The following is a 5,998-nucleotide window of genomic DNA, read 5'->3' as shown; positions in this document are numbered from 1 at the left end:
TCACAAGGGTATTGACTGGGGAAGTGATACGTGTCCATGAAATCTTCACAATTTATGTTCAGAGACTGCAGTAAAGGCAGGCGTAAGAAATTATAAAAGCATTAATTTGAGGAACTAATAAATGTCCATGAAATCTTCACAATTTATGTTCTTCTGCCATGGCTTCAGCCAGTCCCTCCCATCGGAGTCCCTGACTTCCCGCAACAAATAAAAATGGACACATTACAACTGACACCACAGAAATACAAAAGGTCATTCAAGTATACATAAACACCTCTATGCAAAACTAGAAAATCTAGCAGGAATGGATAAATTTAGAACCTCTTTAGCTGGAATCAGAAAGAAATAGAAATCCTGAAGAGACAAATAACAAGCAGTGAGAGCAAATCAGTAATTGAAAAAACAAACTGCCAAAACACACACAAAAAGCCCAGGGCCAGATGGGTTCACAGCCAAACTCTACCAGACATTCAAAGAAGAACTGGTACCAATTCTACTGAAACTATTCCAAAAGATTGAAAAGGATGGAATCCTCCCTAACTCATTCTATGAAGCCAGTATCACCTTGATACTAAGCCAGGAAAGGAGATAACAAAAAATGGAAACTACAAACCAATATCCCTGATAAATATAGATGTGAAAATCCTCAACAAAATACTAGTTAACTAAATCCAGCAGCACATCAAAAAAGTAATTCTTCATAATCAAGTAGGTTTCATTCCAGGGATGCATGGATGATTCAATATACACAAGATAATAAATTAAGTACATTATACAAACAGAATTAAAACCAAAAACCATATGATCACTTCAGTAGATGCAGAAAAAGCATTCTATAAAATCCTGCATTGTTTTGTGATAAAAATCCTCAACAAACTAGGCACAGAAAGAACACACCTGAAGATAATAAAATCCATATATAAAAAACTCACAGCCTACCTCATACTGAACATAGAAAAGTTGAAAGAATTCCCCCTAAGAACGAGAACAAGACAAGGATGCCCACTTTCACCACTTCTATTCAACATAGCACTGGAAGTCCTAGCCAGAGCTATCAGGAAAAAGAAATAAATAAAGGACTTCAGAATTGGGAAAGAGAAAGTCAAACTCTGTTTGCTGATGATATGATCTTGTAACTAGAAACCCTAAAGACTTCTCCAAAAGACTCCTAGATCTGATCAATGATTTCACGAAAGTCTCTGGTTACAAAATCAATGTACACATTAGTAGCACTGCTATACACCAACCATGACATAGCTGAGATTCAAATCAAGTACTCAATCCCTTTTACAATATTTAGAAAAAAATAAAATACCTAGGAATATGCTTAACTAAGGAGATGAACAATCTCTATAAGGAGAACTTCAAAACACTGCTGAGAGAAATCATAGATGACACAAACATATGGAAATACATCCCATGGTCATAAATTGGGGGAATCAATATTGTGAAAATGACCATACTTCCCAAAGCAATCTACAGATTCATGCAATTCTAATAAAAATGTTAAATAACAATAGTATTTTTCACAGATTTAGAAAAACAATCCCAAAATTCATCTGGAGCCAAAAATGAGCCTAAATAGCCAAAGAAATCCTAAGCAAAAAGAAGAAATCTAGAGGCATAACATGACCCAACTTCAAATTATACTACAAGGCTACAGTAACCAAGACAGCATGGTACTGGTATAAAAGTAGTTACATAGACCTATGAAACATAATAGAGTACCAATAAATAAAGCCAAACACCTACAACTGGCTGATCTTTGGCAAAGCATACAATAATATAACCTGGGAAAAGGATACTATATTCAATAAACAGTGCTGGGAAAATTGGACAGCCACATATTGAAGAATGAAACTGGATCTTTATCTCTCACCACATAAAAAATTAACTAAAGATGGGTTAAAGATCTAAATTTAGGATCTAAAACCATAAAAATTCTAGATGAAAACCTAGGAAAAACTCTTCTGGACATTGGCCTAGGCAAAGAATTTATGAGTAAGACCCCAAAAGCAAAGGCAACAAAAATAAAAATAAGTAAATGGGGCCTATTAAACAAAAGCTTTTGCATAGCAANAAAATAAGTAAATGGGGCCTATTAAACAAAAGCTTTTGCATAGCAAAAAAAAAAAAATAGAAAAAGAAAAAAAATCATCAGAGTAAACAGAAAACCCACAGAATGGGAGAAAATGTTTGTAAACAATGTATCCGACAAAGGACAAATATCCAGAACTTATAAGGATCTCAAACAAATCAGTAAGAGAAAAACAAAATAATCCCATTTAAAAGTAGGCAAGGAACATGACTAGAGATTCCTCAAAAGAAGATATACAAATTGCCAACAAACATGAAAAAACTCCTCAACATCAATAATCATCAGGGAAATGCAAATTAAAGCGTAAAAATACCACCTTACCCCAACTGGAATGGCCATTACTAAAAAGTTAAAAAACAATAGATGTTAGTGTTGATGTGAGGAAAAAGGAATGCTTCCACGCAGTTTGTGGGAATGTAAATTAGCACAACCTCTATGGAAAACCGTATTGAAATTTCTCAAAGAACTAAAAGTAGACCTACCATTTGATCCAGCAATCCCACTATTATCTACCCAAAGGAAAAGAAGCCACTGTATCAAAAAGACACCACCAGCACATGTTTGTTTATCACAGCGTGATTCATAATTGCAAAGATACAGAACCAACCTAAGTGCCCATCAACCGATGACTGGATAAATAATATGTGATGTGTGTATATATATACATACACACACACACACACACACACACCCCATGTTCAGCTATAAAAAAGAATGAAATGTCTTTGCACAACTTGGATGGAACTTGAGGACATTATTATAAATGAAGTAATTCATGAATCAAAAACCAGATTCAGCATGTTCTCACTCATAAGTGGGAGTTAGGTTATGGGTACGCAAGGACATATAGACTGGTATAATGGATACTGGAGACTCAGAAGTGGGTAAGGTGGTAGGGAATGAGAACTGAAAAACTGCATGTTGGGTTTGATGTTGGGAAAAAGCTGAGTGTTGGGAAGAAAGTTAAGGCAGGGCTTGCATAATGTCCTCTGGAATGTGTCTAGACTTGCTGGCTCCTTGCTTCTAGCCCTCCTAGGCTCCTGGATCAATTGTATTCCCATTATCTCAAGTAGCAGAACATGTTCCATATAAATGCTAAACCATCACAGCTGTAGATCGTGCACATGCCCTTTTGACCACCACATTCTCACCACCTGTTTCTTTGTTGGATTACCAATAAATAGCATGAACTCCCAGAGCTTGGGGCCTTCGCAGCCTCCACAATTGTGATGGCCCCCTGGTCCCACTTTACTTCTCAAACTGTCTTTTTTCTCAATTCCTTGACTCTGCCTAACTTTGTTGCCCCCACGACCTGGTGTTGGGTCTGATCACCCCAACAGTTTGATGTACACTAATCAGGTGACAAGCACAATAAAATGCTAGACTTCACCACTACACAGTTCATCCATGTAACCAAAAACCAATTGTACCCCTCAAGCTACTGAAATAAAAATACATTAAAAATAAGTAGTCGTTAAATATCCACACTATTCCTGCACCTCAGCAGCCCTTACAGCAATCCCCAATATGCAGCCTGTGTCCATGTTCCATAGTCACAGGCTATACTTTATATAGACACACACACACACACATGGTATTAGGTACAAATAACAAGTAACAGTCCTCACGAAAATTCAATTTCAATTTGAGGCTATGGTTTCTATGCCTTGGAATGGTTTTAGACTTCAAAACTGAAAAATATTCCTAAAATCTCACTTCCTTAAGACAAAATTTTGATTACATGTTCAGTTTAAGCTTCTGAGTCTAAAAATGGCTATAAGGTAAGTATTTTTTAAAATAGCCAATTCAGTGCAATCTCTCTCCAATTTGGCCAAGTTATGTAGTAGAAATTATTCCTAAACAGACTGAAAATCTATGACGACTTCCAATGGTCTTGCCTACCTTACTGTGTTTATGTTTCAAACAGTCAACAGAGCCTTTACTTCAGAGGTCAGTTGCTTGTCAGTTTTAGCTGCCTCTGTAATAGCCTTGCAATACAGGCCCCTTCTCTTCTTATTCAAGTGTGTCTGGAAGTTTTCTAAAAAGTGAGAAAGGTACAGAAGAGAGAAAAAAAATGCTGGAGAATTGAACCATAAAATACAGTCCTCCTATAGGACTAAAAGGCCGTTATCTTTAGTAAGAACAGGGGCTGGCACCAAGGGAAGTCATGTATCTTGGCCCAAACAATGTCCCCAACACATATGGTCCTGCCATGTGGTATGATGCAATTAGAGACAATTTTGGAAGATTCATTTTCAAGGAATTACTGAAATTTTCCTCTTCCTTTGACGAGAAGGAAGTGAAGGATTTGGAAGGTGCATGCATACTGCCTGGAGGAAAATGAAAGCTTTCCGAGGAGCTACATTCAGAGTTGGATGATTTCAAATCATCTATGCTATCAATGCTACACACTGATGCATGGGAAGTGTCAGATATCTTTTGGTTTAAGTCCAAAGATAATGCTTTTGCTGCCCTTTTTGTCCAATGTCTATGGTTCATCCAGTTCACCAGGAGCATGCATTTCAGTTGGGTCCTGAACCTCTCACTGCTGGCCTCTTCCCGGCCTTTTCAGGGACTCTGATTTTCAGAAGGCCTTTACCTGGTGAGCGCATAGAGGTGCAGCAAGACTGGAGTTGGGGACCATCTCTGCACTCCACACTTCCTCGAGTCCTGTCTTCAGAGAAGAGTCATTTTCTTCATTCCTGTACCTCTGTGTTTTTAAATGAAACCTGGGCAGAAGGGCACCTGACTAGGATTCTGATATTGGCCCATGAAATGGACTTTCGAATGTGCATTTTTGGAGTAGAGGCTTCAGTTTGCTTCTCTTATGCCTTTTCCTTGGCAATTTTTGACAATTCCCTGAGCTTTTGCATGATCCATGTTCTTACTCTAGGAGCAGATTTTTAGTACTTAACTGAGCTTTTGACCTATCTACCTGAGCAGAAACATTTACTACTCTGCCTCTTCTGTGAGCAGTATTTGAAACCATAACCACAGAATTTCTTCTCTGGCTTTCATTTTGGGTTTTTCCATCCACTTTATGGCCAGTTTTTACTTTTTTGTTCACAGTAGGTACATTTTCATATCTCCGTTTTTTACTGTCATATTTAGCAGTCACTTGCATTACTACCTTTTCTAATTTTATTTTCAACAACAGCATTTTTTTTTTAAACATTTATCACATACGACTTGCCTAGGTCACAGTTTAATGGGATTATTGAAGTGGGTTCTTCCCCAAATATCTTCGTTTGGGTAGCTTAATTTTCTGAGGAGGGGGCTGAGGTACTGATTGGTTAGATGGATTCTGATAGAGCAGGGAGGATAAGGGGGTCCTTCATGGGAAAGAGGTGATGTTTTGGAAGTCCACAGGCTTTCAGGCAAGCTTAGCACACGAGGTAGGGCAGGAAAAAGGTCACTGAGAACAGTACCATTCACTTCACACTTGACTTCCGTCCCTTCTTGGAATGTATGAGGTTGAAGCTACATGGCTACGGGTTATCTTTATAGTCCCTTTTGGGAAATACTGTCACAGGGATGCGAGCCCAAACAGCATCACCAGAAGAGCTGTATATGTTTCCCACCAAAAGTTGGGCTATGGCACCAAATGTTTCATGGTCTCTTTTGAACAGATCCACGAGGACCCCGGAGAAGAGCGTCTACCCGAGGAAGGACGACAAGATGAGCACGTCCTCAATGCAGCGTGACCTGCACCTCCGAGCCCGGGGTCAGCTGCGACACCAAGAAGTCCCCCCCTCGCCGCCCCTGCCCGACGGCGGCACGAGTCCCCAGGTGCTGCGGCAGGAGGCATACCGAGTCTCCTCGCATTCCTCAGGAGCTGGGATGCTTCGGAGGCGAGGCAGGCAAAGGCGGGTAAGGTCAGACTCTTGAGAGGCGTGGCTG

The 5,998-nt window shown here is 39.2% G+C and overlaps 1 pseudogene; it reads right to left on the bottom strand.

Annotated features, from left to right (window-relative positions):
* Positions 1-4,017: 4,017 nt before the first annotated feature.
* On the bottom strand, positions 4,018-5,529 carry LOC112611142 (annotated as a pseudogene).
* Between the last annotated feature and the right edge of the window lie 469 nt (positions 5,530-5,998).

The sequence above is a fragment of the Theropithecus gelada genome, chromosome 17 (genome assembly GCF_003255815.1).
Source record: "Theropithecus gelada isolate Dixy chromosome 17, Tgel_1.0, whole genome shotgun sequence".
Lineage (NCBI taxonomy): Eukaryota > Metazoa > Chordata > Mammalia > Primates > Cercopithecidae > Theropithecus > Theropithecus gelada.
The sequence above is the reverse complement of the archived record's forward strand: the minus strand, read 5'-3'. Positions and strand labels throughout refer to the sequence as shown.